Consider the following 18,296-nt stretch of genomic DNA (forward strand, 5'->3'; position numbering starts at 1 on the left):
ACAAAGATATAAAATGCCATATGAAATCTGCAGCATATTATATACTTTATTATTCCCTGGGATGTTAGCTGGTAATAAATTGTGAGGGCATGTGTAGTTTGGGGCTAAGAGATCAGTTACCCCCAAGAGGAACTGCAGATAGAGGTCATCGTTTCTGAAGAGTCTTGCCTGTCAAATGGTTTGCAAAGTAACATACAAGAAGCAGAAAAAGATTTTCTTACTGTTCACATTCCTTCTTTAAAGCAATTAATTATATTCAAAATAAGCTCTATAAACACATGTGTGGACTAAGCTTGTAAGTGAAGAAGGTTGTTACTCATATCTCTTTGACTTTCTCTTACTGTTTGGGGGGTAGGGTGGGAGAAAGAAATGGTGATGATACAGAAGACCAAACTCTAATAGGTTAGAAGGACCTGAAAGGGACAAGAAACTCCACAAGAAACCAACAGCCAACTCACTTAGGCCAATGGGGGCTTACAGAGACCGAGGCACCAACCAAAAAGCATGCATGGACTGGATGTAGGCTCCCTATTTATATGTACCAGATGGGCAGGTTGATCTTCATGTGGGTCCCCTAGTAAGTTGAATGGGTGCTGTCTATAACATGGACTCTGTAGCCTGTTTTCAATCCCTTCCCTCTAATGGGGCTGCCTTGCCTGGACTCAGTGAATGAGGATGATCTCGGTCCTGATGCGACTTGATGTGCTGGGGTGGCTTGGTGGCAGAGGGGAGGGCTTCTTTTTTCTAAGGAGAAAGGGAAGGGGAATGGGGAAGGGTGGTGAGAAGTAGGACCAGTAGGAAAGGAGGGAGGGACCTATGACTGGGATAAAGTGAATATGTAAATACAGTAAAATAACAGTGACCCTGGATTGAAAAACTCTAACAGGCTGAACTGTTAATTGTCTGACCCTTCTTCAGTAGGAGTTCCACTATTATCTAGAGTGACTCTTAATAGTGGTATGTTTAGCTATGAAGTGCTCCTCTTCGTTCTGACTTTACATAGCTTTACATGGTCCTATAAGTAGAAACTGCCACAGCAATTTCTACATTGTCAACATTTGCAAATCTCTTAGCACTGACTATGGGTGATTATTTTTGTATATCTGGTCTATATTTAAATACTGTAACTGATTAGAATTACATAGCAACAATTTAAATCTGTTTTTAGTGAAAGATATGTTCACAGATATATATATATATAAGTAAATATATATATCCAGTATATAAATACATATGAAGGTGTTGATGAAATCAGTCAGAAGGTACTTTTAAGCAGCTATTGCTACCTAATATACATATACAGATAATTATAGAATTTATAATTATCGATTATCGATACCCACAGTTGTATTTTTTAATTAAATCACCCTGTGAAACTATGTTTGTTCTTTTATTTATTTATTTGTATTTATTTTTATTTTTACTATGTCTGTTCTTGGTGGTAATGATAAGCTACTCTATTTTAAGAGAAATATAATAAAATATTTTTAACTTAAATAATATTAATAAAATATCACCTTAGATGCTTTTAATCACATGCTACATAGGTGTTCTACTCTCGTTTCTGTTGCTGTGATAAAATAGCCTGACAGAAAGCAACAGGAGAGTGAAAGGATCTATTGGACTTGCAATTCCAGGTTATAGTCTATTATTACAGGAAAACCAAGGTAGGGAAAGATCACAAGGCTGATGTTTTAAATTCAAATGGGATCTAATTTAAGCTCTCTGGCTGTATTAAACATTTTGTGTTTTTATCTTTACATATGTGTATGAGTATTTGTGTGCATGTATGTATGTAGGCATGCCACACAAATATAGGTGCCAGCAGTCCTGGAACAGTGTTAAATGTAGTTGTGTGATGCCAGATCAAGGTGCTAGGAATCAAGTCCTTCTGAAAAAAAAGAGCAGAGAGTATTCAAAACTGTTAAGCCAGTACCATGCTGTTTTAATTACTGTTGCTCTGTAGTACAGCTTGAGATCAGGTATGGAGATTCCTCCGGAGGATCTTTTGTTGTATAGGGTTGTTTTTGCTATTCTGAGTTTTTTATTTCTCCATATGAATTTGAGAATTAATCTTTCAATATCTTCAAAGTATTTTGTAGGTATTTTGATATGGATTGCGTTGAATCTGTAAATTGCTTTTGGTAAGATGGCCATTTTTACTATGTTGATTCTCCCGATCCACGAACAAGGTAAATCCCTCCATCTTCTGATGTCATCTTCAATCTCTTTCTTCAGAGGTTTGAAGTTTTTTTTTAATAAGTCCTTCACTTGCTTGGTTAGAGTTACTCCTAGATATTTTATATTGTTTGTGGCTATCATGAAGGGAGTAGTTTTCCTAATTTCTTCCTCTGTCTGTTTGTCATTTGTATACAGGAAAGCTACTGACTTTTTTGAGTTTATTTTGTATCCTGCCAATTTGCTGTAGGAGTTCTCTTACTTACCAAGAAAGTGGGTCAGAGGAGAGGATATCCGATTGAGACTTTAGGCAAGAGTAGCATGGAAGAAAGAGGAAATAGTAGGAACCACAGGGTCCTGGAAACCTACAAGAAGAACTTTATGACAGGCAGATCTGGATCCTGGGGTCCTCCTCAAACTAAGTCACCAGCCAAGGAGAATATAGGCAGTAAGCTTCGAACCCCTACCAAGACCTAGCCGACAAACATGATACTCTCCATCGTTGAGTGGAGAGTGAGATCTGACTCTCACACCAACTCTGGTGCCCCTTTTCTGACCATGTCCCCGGATGGGGAGACCTGGTGGCACTCAGAGGAAGGATAGCTAGTTACCAAGAAGAGACTTGATATTCTGAGAGCATATATAGGGGGAGGAGGTCTCCCTCAGTCACAGACATAGGGGAGGGGAGAAGGGGAGAAATGGGAGGGAGGGAAGAATGGGAGGAAACAGGGGAAGGGCTAACAATCGAGATGTAATATGAATAAATTAATTAAAAAATGCAAAAAAAAAAAAAAACCTGTTAAGCCATCAGCCATCCCCAAGAAATATTTTTAAACTCTATTTACACATTTCTACATTGTAAAATTAAAGAAGTAGTTGGTCTATGTGACCTAACCAGCTATTTTAACTGCTTGAAAGTGATTGAGCACATGATTATCTTTAATAAAATATGATATTCATGCTTTCTATTTGAGAAAAATCTAGACAATGCTTTCCTTACAAAACCCAGTTCTATATATAGCTATGACACAATAGAGCTATGGGAGTATCCGCAACACAGTGGAAGATCTAAAAACCTTAAGGTCCTCTGCTATAGTCTTAAGTAGAATTGTATTTTTACTTGGAAGACTTTGGGGCCCTGGCATAAATTTACCAGTCTCTGGTGTTAGGAGCTGACATGAAAATATTAGGAACTATTCACTCTTTGGCTATTCCAGATGTAAATTACACTTGGAATGGGAGTGATGCCGCTGTACAGACCTAAGGAAAGTCTCTACCCTAAACACATTAAAAAAAAAAAATAACTAAACATCTCTCTTTAGGAGCTTTTGAGCCTCAGTTGGGTTTTCTTTCCATAAATTTAGGTGAATTCATTATCTTGGAAAAAAGGAAAACAACCAGCAAAATGACAAATATGAATGTGTGAGTGAAACTGAGAGTGAATATCCAACATAAATATGGAATGCAATGTACAAATATTGATTGATAAAGATGAAAGTTTGTTATGTGAGTCAGTTGAGTCAGGAACTTTTTCCCTTATAAAATCCTGCAAGATTTCTATAAATATTCTCTCATTCCTTCTCCATGCGATGCTTTCCGCACTTCTCAGTACAAAGAGAGAATCAAGTCCTCACTTTGGGAAAAATCGTTCAGATGGAACAGACAGACACACTCACACAGACACAGGGACAACTTAATAGACAGCCTTCAGGCAGGTACAACGCACACAACAGAAAGGCAGGGTTGATGGAAGACACAAGGAGAGGGGAGTAGAGAATTCAACTCTGAGACATCTCTTGGTCAAATGACTCCAAAGAGAGTGCTTTGACTCATTTCCTCAATATGACACAGACATGTTCATGAACCCAAGTTTATTATTAATGCTCTCAAGCTGATGGAACCCAAAATAGTTCATCCTGGAGCTCTTTAGGTAGCTCGCAGCCACCCCATCTAGAAGATTTCTTCACTTCTGCAACTGTTTTCTCCATTTATAAACCTGGGAAGGGGGTCTTGTGAATTTTGTGACTTTCTGATATTAATTTGTGTAGAAACTTACTTTAGTATCTTCTTGATCTCATGAGCCTCCATCACTGCTCAAGGGTATGTTTTAATTTGGAGATAATATCTACACAATAATAACACTGATTTCTTAATAGGTAATTTTTCAGAGAGTGATTTAGGAATATAAATATGTAATAAAGATAAAAATTTTTGTATATATTGTGAATATATACACATAATGGTTAGTGATAAGAGGCATATATTTTCTCATATGTTTAGCCATGCTAGTAGTTTGAAGAAAAAAACTTCATTTTTACATTTAAATTTAATTTATGTGTGAACTACATATATCCATATGTATATATGGATATGTATGTCTGTATATATATATGTATGTATGTTCACACAGTAAATTATATATATTTGATTGCATTTGAAGAGAGCATTCATGTAAATTTATTTGTAATAGAATATAAATTCTTATACTATATACAGAATATTCAACATCCATAAGTGACTTTTACCATCACAGACTAATTTGAAAAAAAATCTAGGTCATTTTGCTGAAGGCATTGTGAGTCATTTTTAAAATGGTCTCTTCCTCATTTACCTTAATGGGAAAGATTATGACTTTTCTTTCCAGGTGTGATTTGATGCCTTCAGACATCCTTTCTCCACTCACATTCCAATTAAGTTAAATTAAATTGTTCCTATGGATACAATTAACTCGTTTGGTTTATAGAAAGGAACTGATTGTTACAGAGATGGGCTCAGAATTCAGGTTCTTTTGCCTCAATCCTTTCTTCTTCCCCCAATTTTAACCCCAGTGAGCACAAGTAGTAGAAATTTGTTCAGCAAGGCTGTGGATTTCACCATGAACAGACTGAAATGGAGCATGAAAAATGAAAGGTTAAAATTTTAGACTGTATTTTTCTATGTAGTCTATAGAGAGGTTGAAAAGTAATACAACATTGCAAAGAAAGGGACAGAGACTGGGACAATCTCTTCATTGAGATAAAGACCAGGGAAAATCCTTAAATGGAGAGTGTAGTTGATGTGTCCCAGGTCACACAACAAATCAGTAAGGAACAAGCAGTGGCCCTACATGCTCCACACCCTTGTTAGTTCTCAGGCCTTCACATGCCATTTCTTATACATCCCTTTCCAAAACAATACTGAGCATTTTGTTAGAAGAGCAGGAAAACTAAGGTTTATGTAGTTTCCTTTTTGTTTTTCTCACCCCTTTGGAGTAAATAATGAATTTTTTGCTATGGCCATGCGGGAAATCATATCACAGAGGGACAGAGTCACCGCAGTGGAATGCAACTGCTATTCAGAATGATGAAGTTTTATTTCACTAAAACACTGAATATAGTTGGATTCCAAGATGGCGCCGACCAATAAGCCAGGTATCTGATCTATGACGAGGAGACCAGAAACATAAGAGGAGCAACAGATTGCTGGAGTTTGAGAACTGTAGGTGAGTGGGGCCCCAAAGGCCACAGACCAAACAGGGGGCCTACCCCCCTGGGACAAGCAACATCCCGGAGGTACTAAACACACTCCCCAAACTCTGGAACGGAATTCACATGCAAATTGCAGCCTGTATATAAAGCACAGTCTCTCTGTTTGGGGAGGGGATTTTCCGGAGGCCCCAGCCAGAGGAGTCTCAGTGAAGAGGATGTATCTGCCCTAGGTCTTCCTTCCACACCACCCCAAACTGCAGAGGATACCTCCCTAGGCGGAGTGGAAACACAGGCGGCGGCGGGACCCAACAGAGACAGCTAAAGCTGGACTGCAGCTCGCTGGTCTTCCGGGGCCCAACCTAACACCGATCTTAGTGGACTGAGCCTGAAAACAGAGGCAGTGAGAAACCAGCTTGGACTGCTTCCACAGACCTATCGGGAGATGTGGGTCTTGCCTACAGTGATAGCTGAACACCATAGCCCTGTGGGAAGACCGGGTTCCGCTGGCTTCCACCAGAGCTCTGCAACCCTATTGCTCCTACTCAGCTGCAAGGCACTGGCCCTGCACTCCCCAAACAAAGGAGCCTAGCTGGGGCTAGTGGCCCTGAGCAAGGCAGGCACTCCCACATTATACGGAGACGAGACATGGGTGGGTTGTGTTTGTAGTGTCTAATTGCTGATCTAGAGCTTTAGAGGAGTGCCATAGCCCGGCAGGAAGATCTGGTTCCGCGGGCGACCGCCAGAGCTCTGCAACCCTAGGCTCCCTAACTTCCCAGCTGCAAGACTCTGGCCCTGCACTCCCGGATCAAGAGAACCTAGCTCGGGCTCCAGGCCCTGAGCAAGGCAGGCACTCTCACATTATCAAGAGAAGAGACATGGGAGATGTGGGTGGGTCGTGTTTGCAGTGTCTAATTGCTGACCTAGAGTGTTAGAGGAGTGCCATAGCCCAGCGGGAAGATCTGGTTCCTCCAGCGACTGCCACAGCTCTGCAACCCTGCACCCCCTGAACAAGAGAGCCTAGCTGGGGCTCCTGGCCCCAACAAGGCAGATACTCTCACATTATCGGGAGATAAACCGTGGGTCTTGCTCGCAGTGTCTAATTGCTGACCAAGAGTGACCTTGGTCACTCCAGGCATATAGTTATGGGAGAGGTTGGACACCGCTACAGGGTATAAAGACAGAGCTAAAAGACAGCTACACCCCCAGATGATCTGAACTACCTGGGGTGGGGACTACAAAGCCACAGGAAGGACAGGCAGCTGGGATCCACTTACACAACTAGAACATTTATGTGCGGACCTTATTCTAGGTCCCAAAACTGCTGTTCTGAATTACAGCACTAAAGTCCAAACAGTAAAGTCTACTCTGGCTGACTCAGCCTGGAGACAAAGGTGCTGAGGAAAAGCACCAGGTGTGAAACTGGATCACCTACCTGTTCCATGGAAATACTCCCTGATCCCCACAGGCAAGAGCACCTAACCTATAATCAGTCATCAATTAACCACTCTCAACCAGCGAAGGTCACTACAAAATACCTTCCAACATCAGAGCCATGAAAATGACAAGAGGACAGCGAAAGAACACTAACAAAACCCAAAACAATTTGGCATCTTCGGATCCCAACATTCCCAATGAAAACAACCTAGAGAACCTAACAGCAATGGATAGGCAAGAAAAGGACCTCAAGTCCTTAGTAAAGAAGATGATAATGGAAGAAACAAATAAAATCTGTAAACAAATGCAGGAGGAGGCAAACAAGAGGGCTGAAGAGTTAAAAGAGTCATATAAAGAGGCACTTGAAGAATTTCAGAAAAATATAAATAACCAGATGATGAAAATCATTAAAACAGTACAAGACATGAAGATAAAAATGGAAGCTATGATGCAGGAACACAGAAGAAAAACGTGATCAAGAGGCATCAAAGAAGAAAGCAAACATCTCTGAGGTGGCCTTATCTAACAGATTGCAGGAAATGGAAGAACGAATATCGGGACTTGAAGATACAATCACAGAACCATTCAGAGAAATGCTAAATCTGAAAAGTTCCTAACACAGACCATTCAAGAACTAAAAGACAACATGAAAAGACGAAACTTGAAAATAATCAGGATAGAAGAAAGAGTAGATAGCCGACTCCGCAGTCCAGAACACATCTTTAATCAAATAATGTAGGAAAATTTTCCCAATTTGAAGAAAGAGATGCATACGAGCATACAAGAGGCCTACAGAACACCAAATAGAATAGACCTGAAAAGAAAATCTTCCTGCCACATAATAATAACAACACAAAATATAGAGAACAAGAAAAAAATATTGAAAGCGGCAAGAGAAAAAGGCCGAGTAACATATGAAGGCAAACCTATCAGAATTACTCCTGACTTCTCAGCAGAGACCATGAAAGCCAGAAGGGCCTGGACAGAGGTGCTGCAAACCCTAAGAGAACACAGATACCAGGCAAGACTACTATATCCAGCAAAATTATCAATAACCATTGACAGAGAAGACAAGTTATTTCATGACAAAAACAAATTCAAACAGTACCTAGCCACAAATCCGGCTTTACAGAAGCTATTAGAAGGAAAACTCCACCCCAACTGCTCAAACTACAACCAAAACTACATAGGAAATAGGGAAATATGCCATTGCAAAATCACAAACTCATAAAATCTTGACTGTTACAAATACCAAAAATGAAGGGACTTACCAATGACTGGCCATTAATATCTCTCAATGTCAATGGTCTTAATTCTCCAATAAAAAGACACAGAATAATGGAGTGGATGCATAAACATGACCCAACATTCTTCTGCATTCAAGAAACACACCTCAACCACAAGGACAGACATTGCCTCAGAGTAAAAGGCTGGAAAAAGATAATCCGAGCAAATGGTCACAAGAAGAAAGCTGGGGTAGCCATTCTAATATCTAATAAAATAGACTTTCAAACAAAATTAATCAAACGAGTTGAGGATGGACACTTCGTACTCATCAAAGGTAAAGTCAACCAAGAAGACATCACAATTTTGAACATCTATGCTCTGAATACAAGGGCTCCCACATTTGTAAAAGAGTTATTAAACAAGCTTGCCCCACTCATCGATACCCACACATTAATAGTGGGAGACTTCAACACCCCTCTTTCACTCAAGGATAGGTCTTTGATTCAAAAACTAAGCCAGGAAATAACCTCATTAACCAATGTTATGATCAAATGGATTTAAGAGATATCTACAGAACTTTCCACTCAAATGCAAAGGATTATACCTTTTTCTCAGCACCCTATGGAACGTTCTCTAAAATTGATCACATAGTTGGTCATGAAGCAAACGTCATTAGATACAAGAAGATTGAAATAATACCTTGTATCTTATCAGATCACCATGGTCTAAGGCTGGACTTCAACAACAACAGAAATAACAAAAAGCATACTAACATGTGGAAACTAAACAACTTTCTACTTAATGACACATGGGTCACGGAAGAAATAAGGGAAGAAATAAAAGACTTCTTGAAATTCAATGAAAATGATGGAACAACATACCTAAATTTGTGGGACACATTGAAAGCAGTGCTAAGAGGAAAATTCATAGCCCTAAGCGCCTTCAAAAAGAAAAAGGAATCATCCCACATAAACAACCTAACAACACATCTGGAAGCTCTAGAAAAAAAAGAAGCAGAAACAACCAAGAGGAGTAAACGCCTAGAAATAATCAAACTCAGGGCAGAAATCAATAAATTAGAAACAAAGAGAACAATCCAAAGAATCAACAAAACCAAGAGCTGGTTCTTTGAGAAAATTAACAAGATAAACAAACTGTTAGCCAATCTAACTAAAAGACAGAGAAACACTATTCAAATTAACAAAATCAGAAATGAAAAGGGAGACATAACAACAGACACCGAAGAAATACAAAGAATCGTAAGAACCTATTTTAAAGGCATTTATGCTACAAAATTCGAAAATTTAAGGAAAATGGACAAATTTCTCGACCGATTCCATTTGCCAAAATTGTCCAATACCACATAAACAAATTAAATAGCCCTATTTCACCTATTGATATAGAAGCAACCATTGATAGTCTCCCAAGCAAAAAAAAAAAAAAAAACCCAGGACCAGATGGTTTCAGTACAGAATTCTACCAGTCCTTCAAAGAGGACCTAATACAGATACTATTCAAGCTATTCCGAAAGATAGAAAGGGACGGAATACTACCAAATTTCTTCTATGAGGCCACAGTCACATTGATACCTAAACCTCACAAAGACCCAACAAAAAAAGAGAATTTCAGACCAATTTCTCTTATGAACATTGATGCAAAAAATACTCAACAAAATACTCGCAAAGCGAATACAACAGCATATCAAAGACATCATTCACTATGAACAAGTAGGATTCATTCCAGGCATGCAGGGATGGTTTGACATACGGAAATCCATCAATGTAATCCATCATATAAACAAACTGAAAGAGAAAAACCACATGATCATCTCTTTAGATGCAGAAAAGGCATTTGACAAAATCCAACACCCATTTATGTTTAAAGTTCTGGAGAGATCGGGAATACAAGGCACTTATCTAAACATAATAAAGGCTATATACAGCAAACCAACAGCCAACATTAAATTAAATGGAGAGATACTCAAGGAAATCCCTTTAAAATCGGGAACCAGACAAGGCTGCCCTCTCTCCCCATATCTCTTCAATATAGTTCTTGAAGTTCTAGTCAGAGCAATAAGGCACCAAAAGGAGATCAAGGGGATCCAAATGGGAAAGGAAGAAGTCCAATTATCCCTATTTGAGATGATATGATAGTGTATATAAGTGACCCGCAAAATTCCACCAGAGAACTCCTACAGCTGATAAACACCTTCAGCAAGTTGGCAGGATATAAAATAAACTCAAAAAAGTCAGTAGCTTTCCTGTGTACAAATGACAAACAGGCAGAGGAAGAAATTAGAAAAACTACTTCCTTCACAATAGGCACAAACAATATAAAATATCTAGGAGTAACTCTAACCAAGCAAGTGAAGGACTTATTAAAAAAAAACTTCAAACCTCTGAAGAAAGAAATTGAAGATGACATCAGAAGATGGAGGGATTTACCTTGTTCGTGGATCGGGAGAATCAACATAGTAAAAATGGCCACCTTACCAAAAGCAATTTACAGATTCAATGCAATCCCTATCAAAATACCCATAAAATATTTTGAAGATATTGAAAGATCAATTCTCAAATTCATATGGAGAAATAAAAAACCCAGAATAGCAAAAACAATCCTATACAATAAAAGATCCTCTGGAGGAGTCTCCATACCTGATCTCAAGCTGTACTACAGAGCAACAGTAATTAAAACAGCATGGTACTGGCAAAGCAATAGGCCGGTGGATCAATGGAATCAAATTGAAGACCCAGAGATGAATCCACACACATTTGCTCACATGATTTTTGACAAAGAAGCTCAATCTATTCAATGGAGAAATGATAGCATCTTCAACAAATGGTGCTGGTCTAACTGGATGTCTACATGTAGAAAAATGCAATTAGACCCTTATTTGTCACCATGCACAAAACTCAAGTCCAAGTGGATTAAAGACCTCAACTTAAAACTAGAGACATTAATTCAGTTAGAGGAAAAAGTGGGGAACAGCCTGGGACACATAGGCACAGGAAACAACTTCCTGAACAGTACACCAACAGCCCAGGCCTTAATGTCAACAATTAATAAATGGGACCTCATGAGACTGAGAAGCTTCTGTAAGGCAGGAGACACTGTCAGTAACTAAGCGACAGCCTACAGACTGGGAAAATATCTTGACCAACTCTTCATCTGACAAAGGTTTAATATCCAAAATATATAAAGAACTCAAGGAATTAAACACCACAAAACCAAACACCCCAATTGCGAAATGGGGCTTGGAACTTAACAGAGAATTCTCAGCAGAGGAGTATCAAATGGCCAAAAAACACTTAAAGAAATGCTCGTCCTTGTTAGTCATCAGAGTAATACAAATCAAAACGGCACTGAGATTCCATCTTACACCTATCAGAATGGCTAAGATCAAAAACTCAAATGACACCACGTGTTGGCGAGGATGTGGAGAGAGAGGAACACTCCTTCATTGCTGGTGGGAATGCAAACTAGTACAACCACTTTGGAAAGCTATCTGGCACTCTCTCAGAAAAATGAGAATAGGGCTTCCTCAAGACCCAGGTATCCTACTCCTTGGAATATACCCAGAAAATGCCCTACCACACAACAGGGACATATGCTCAACCATGTTCATAGCTGCTTTATACATAATAGCCAGAACATGGAAACAGCCTAAGTGTCCCTCAGTAGAAGAATGGACTAAGAAACTGTGGTACATTTACACGATGGAATACTACTCAGCTATTAAAAACAAGGAATTCTCGAAATTTGTGGACAAATGGATTGATCTAGAAATTATTATAATGAGTGAGTTCACCCAGAAGCAAAAAGAGACAAATGGTATATACTCACTTATCTCAAAACACTAGTCCAAGGAATACGTACCATGAAAAACTTTACTTACCAAGAAAGTGGGTCAGAAGAGAGAACATCCTATTGAGACTTTAAGCCAGAGTAACATGGAAGAATAAGGAAATAGTAGGACCCACAGGGTCCTGGAAACCTACAAGAAGAACTTTATGACAGGCAGATCTGGGTCCTGGGGTCCTCCTCAAACTAAGGCACCAGCCAAGGAGAATATAGGCAGTAAGCTTCGAACCCCTACCAAGACCTAGCCAACGATCATGATATTCTCCCCCGTTGAGTGGAGAGTGAGATCTGACTCTCACATGAACTCTTGTGCCCCTTTTCTGACCACGTCTCCTGGATGGGGAGACCTGGTGGCACTCAGAGGAAGGATAGCAAGTTACCAAGAAGAGACTCGATATTCTAAGAGCATATATAGGGGGAGCAGGTCTCCCTCAATCATAGACATAGGGGAGGAGAGAAGGGGGGAAGTGGGAGGGAGGGAAGAATGGGAGGAAACAGGGGAAGGGCTAACAATCAAGATGTAATATGAATAAAATAATAAAATGGGAAAAAAAGAAAATAAGGTTTTGAGAAAAAAAAACACTGAACATATAAGAAATACTTTGTCTTATTCTAGAATGTGTCTTCCTATATATGGAAGCCAGGATGAGAAGCTTAAAAAAGAAAGGTAAATAATTGAAATATCTCATTATAATCTCAGATAGATGAATAACAAAATTGATTGGTTTAGTTGCATGAAGTATTTCTATATCTCAGTACCCTCTAATGTTACAGTAAAACACACATTCTCCTCTGCAGGAATCTTGTTAGCCATCCCTCTATTGCCATAACATATTTCATAATGAAGACCTGCTAATATTACGTAAGAAGAAGACATAGTTTCTCTTTTTTTTATAATGTTATTTTTTAATTACATGTGTATGTGTGTAACTGTGTGGGGGCTTATAGACAGAAGTGAAGGTATTTACAGAAGCTGAGAGAGACTATCAGTGCCTCAGGTGCTGGAAATAAAGAAGGTTGTCGGGTCCCAGCTTACGGGAAAAATCGAATCAGGGTTCACCTGAAAGAGGGGGTGGGGATTGAAAGTAGGATACAGAGACATGAGGAATACCGAATCAAGTTAGGAAATTTCTGACCAAGATTCACTTTATTGCTGACTATCAGGAACTTATATAGGGCAAGGTCAATAGGATCTATTCTTATCTCACTTACCCTAGCCCCTGGGCAAGAATGCAATAGCCTAAATCCCTCCCTGTAGAACTTCCTAGTTCTCTGAGTAGTTCCTTGTAAGAACTTTTTAGATCCTTTGGGTGGTTCTAAGTTGAGACTTCTCTACTTCTTTCAAAGGTAAATAGTCCAAGGATAGCCTAGAACACAAGACCTCGTGGTGAAGTAAAGGTCAGCAACTCGAAGGTCACAGCATACAGCCTTAGCACAGGATTTCTGACATGGCAGAATTTGGCATGGGTCCCCACAGAAGGTTGTGAGTGAACTGGTATGTATTGGGAACAGACCCAGGTCCTCAGTACAAGCAAGATATTCTCTTAACTTCTTAGTCATCTATACAAACTTGGGTCACAATTTCTGACTAAGATGTCTTGTGTTGAACTATTCTTCTACTTCAGAAATTCAGCAACAGATAGCTTATCTAAAAAAAAAGAAGGTTCTTAGTACAGAATAAATAAGGCAGCTTTGGAAAACTGTGAGCCCTCACTTGTTTGGAATAAGTACAGTGATGAGAGATGCATCACATCCTGCCCAGCAATGAGTCATAGATGTGATGTCATGCTTGTATAATACCGGTTGTTAGTGTTATTAACTGGAAACTGGACTGAGATAGGGCAAGATTGTGTAAGGAAGAAAAGGCAATATTGTGCCAAGTTTTTTTTTAGTGAAGATTCCATGCACTAAGAAACCTTGAGAGAAATTAAATTATGGATGCAAAATGAACAGTAGAAACTCAAACAGCTTCCTGCTGCTGTGTATTCCTAGCAAACATTAAAATATAATTATAGCATTTCCCTCTTCCCTTTTCCTCCCTACAACTCTTTCCATGCACCTACCTCCTTGTGCGAATTCATGCTTTCTGTTTACTTTCTAATAGTTTTTTCTTCCATTTTGTGTCTGAAATTGAAATATATTGTCCACAGTCAAATTTAAATGTATTATTATCAGAAGTATAGTGTTTGCTGATTTTTGAGTCTTCTAGAATAATCCTGTGTGTTTATTTTGAGTTTTCTTCTCACTTTTGAAGACACAGAGCTTCAATAGAAGCCGTTCCTAATAATTTTCTGCTTCCTTTCTTTAGGTTTAATAACCTTTGTCGTGAACGCCATATGCTAATCACATTACAGGTATTATAGGCATGCTGGCATCTACATCTATGCAAATACCACTAGGCAGTAGTTAGTTTCTACTGGACCAGGAGAACATGCAAAAAACACAGAAGGATTGTTCTTTCCCCCTGCTTTTTGTTGAAAAGTAAAAGAGAACCAATGTTACACTAAAATTGGAACTAGCCTTTTCAGAGAAAAGGAATGAGTCTCATACCTGTTGCCAACCCCCCCGCAGTATGGGCCTCTAAGTCTTCTTAATCAGGGCAAAGGAGGGAGGCCATTATCAACACTCAAGATGAAGTTTCCACAGACTGTGAACACTTCTTCCTTATAGCCTCTGTCTCTCAGCCTGAAACCATAACACTGTCTTGCTTTTGGAGGGATTACTACCCAGGGATTCAGAGTGCTTATAAAGAGGAGAGAGAGTTCATGCTTCTGTGTGCTAGAGTTTTCTCCATGTCCCGAGAGAGAAAGGACATTTCTTAAATCAACACCCAAAAGAAAAAAGAGAAAAATACAGAGCTATATCTTATTCAAAATTGTACCTATGGAATAACAAGAGAGGTAACTACAATAATATTTGTAAACTTTCAATGAAGATCATACAAAAGGATTCTCTGCAAATGATACTATCACAAAAATAATGAGTTGCTTAAAAGAAATCAGCACTGGGATACGATACACTGTCAAAAAAATAGCATGGCACAGTCCAGTGGAAAGATGCATGTTAATAAATTAGAATCCTCAAGCATTGCTAGTAAGAATATTAATTGTTATACACAACAGAAAACAGTTCATAAATGTTATTATAATATTAACTTGTGCAAAATTAATTTTATTTCTTATATCCTGACAGTATTTCACTACCTATTTAATGACAGCATAGTATGTGTCTTATGTTAATTTGTTTTTAAAGATATTAGTCTCACTTCCTTTGTTATAGCAATAGAAAATGAACAATTAGTGCCGTGCATGATGGTACATATCGTAATTCCAGCACCCTAAAGCCTAAGTCAGGATTGTCATGAGTTCATGACAAGTGTGGGCTTCATAATGAGTTCCAGGCCATGTAACCTAAAGGGAGAGATACAGTTCCTATCCCGGCTACTTTTATAATTTTAGCCAATTTGAGAGAATTACATTCCATCTTTGCCAGGAAAGCACGGCATAGAGAAGCTTGTAGTTCACATTGCACCTATAGTCTTGGAACAGAATGTGTGAATAATTAGTGAGAATGGACAGTAAAACTTTCAGGCTTATCCCCAGTGACTCATTTACTACACTGAATTGCACACTCAAACCAAAACAATGTCAGAAAACTAAAAACCAGCAGGCAACAACTATAAAACCAAAAGCCTATGGGAGATTAGGCCAATGTTATCCATCAATACTACTATCTTGATTTCACAATTTCACTGTGATGAACTGTCTATTGAAATGGATAAATATACCCAAGGCATCACAGCCATATCAAACATAGTCTATGAAAAAAGGAGAGTTCAATTTTGTTATAATACAATACACTATAGGGCCTGTCACTAAAAATATATACCTAATCAAGATTTACATGTAAGTAATCAAGATATAATCAATGTTCTGTTTATTTCTTTTTTATTGAAAATAGACTTTGTTTCCACCTCCAATACCTCCTAGCTCATCTCCACTTTTCTACCCAGCTATAATAGACTGGTATTGTCATAACAATTATTCACACAGAACCTCACTGTGGAATTATTTACTCATATCATAAACTACAGGTTTTATGGCATTTATTGGGGCTGTAGCATACGTATAGCATGTTAACAGTACCTGTTATCATGGTGACTCCTCCAGGCTTGATTGTTTCAATTCAATGATTACACAAGTGTAAAGAATCAAAGAAAGGGATTCAATATAGGTAGGGAGGCTTGATGGGAATTAGAGGAGGGTCAGAGACAGGAAGGGAAGAATAGTCAGAATAAATCCTTTACAAGTTGACTTTTATGTCTTTTTACTATTTATATTGTACAAATAGAAAACTCCTTTGTCTAATATTGTTTTGCTCCCACTGGGAAATTAGTGCACACATTAATAATATTAAGTTGTTGGACTGGGTGTTGCACACTTGTAATTCCAGCTCCTCCTAGATCTGAGGTAGAGAGTTTCTGGAGTTCAGGTTCAGCAGAGGCTCCATAGAAAGACTACTAACACAAACAACTAAAAGGAGCAAAAATACTGCCAGCCAATTAGCAATGGCTATTTATTTACCTTCCCAAGATACATGTCCAATAATAAGTAAAATATATTGAATAAATTCCCTAGGGATGTGTAGAAGAATTTTAATTGAGTAACACAGCTGCTCTGGCAATGGTTCACATCCAGTGACCTTCTTCTATGAGATCTGGCTGGAAAATAAAAAGGTGACACGCCTTTAATCCTTCTGGCTGGAATATAGACATGCCCTGAGTACACACTTTTATTCCTAGTACATGTAAATGAAGAAGAGACAAAGTAAGGAATGAGAGAAAAACAAAAGGCCACTTAAGAGAGCACAAGGAGAGGCAGTTCAGTTGAGTTGAGGTCAGCCAGTTTCCAGTCAGTAGGAAGTCAGCCTAGAGGCCTGCAGTGGAGTTGAGTTTGTAGCAGTTCAGTTCAGTTTATTGAGTTCAAAGGCAGTTTTGACTGGGGCAGTTTTACATAGAGGTTGCAGAGAGAACAAGCTGGACACAGGTGAAGACAGATTGGCCAGAGAATGAGAAAGAACCATATGATTAGAACAGATTTCTAGGGTTAATTTGAGGCCAAGCAGAGCAATTCAATAAGAATCCAAGAGAATCTGCATTGAATCAATCTGCTTAGAGGGGAGTTTAAGCCAGAACAGCTGATTTGAACCAGCTAACTATAGTTCAGAAAGAGCCAGAAAGCATGAGTTTATTTAGCAGTAAGCCTCAGAAACAATAATTATACCTGGTCAATAAAAGATACTTTTACAGGGATGTGGTAGAAGATGACTATATATTTTTATTTTTGTATTTTATTTACCTTTCAATTAATCACTGAATCAAAAGTTGACTCTACTGTAAGTTTGATTGCTCTAATTCTTCATGGAACTCACTAGTGTACTAAATTTTCTTTTCTCCTACTGTGCATATCAGAAGTCATACTTGGCTATTTTGTTTATTCGAATTAAAAGAGCCACATAAAGATGCATAATGTCTAATACTATGAGGTCACAAATTGGCATCCTCTCTACAACTGGAATAACCTGGAAAGGCAGTGACTGCTCTTATTTTCTAGCTTTTCAAATCACTTGTTTTTAAAGGTCTAAAAAAATTCTTAAGTATAAAAAGATAGACACAATAGAATATAGACCGTGTGTGTGTGTGTGTGTGTGTGTGTGTGTGTGTGTGTCTATATCAAACTAAATATGAGTGGATGCAATTTCAGTTTATCTTTAGTCAGTTATTTGAACAAACTGTTTAAAATCATATGCTATGGTTCCACAATTTCCTCCAATAAAGCTTTCAATTACAAATTGTGATGACAGTCCATGCTTATTACTGAATATGCCACCCCTTTATGAACCACAAAGTCTTTTATCTCTACAGTTTTTTGACTGGACTGATTCTTCATTTGTATAAACTTTAAAGTCATGGATGGATGGTTATTAGGTAAGCCAGCTTGAAAATTTTATGAGAAAGTATTTTGTATTTATATAATTTTATAATACTGACACTTAATTTTTCCACTACTTGAATATAAATTAAAAGAAACAGTTACTTCTATCTGCAGTGTGCTCAAGATACATTCAGTT

The sequence above is a fragment of the Acomys russatus genome, chromosome 8 (assembly GCF_903995435.1).
Source record: "Acomys russatus chromosome 8, mAcoRus1.1, whole genome shotgun sequence".
In the NCBI taxonomy this organism is placed as follows: domain Eukaryota; kingdom Metazoa; phylum Chordata; class Mammalia; order Rodentia; family Muridae; genus Acomys; species Acomys russatus.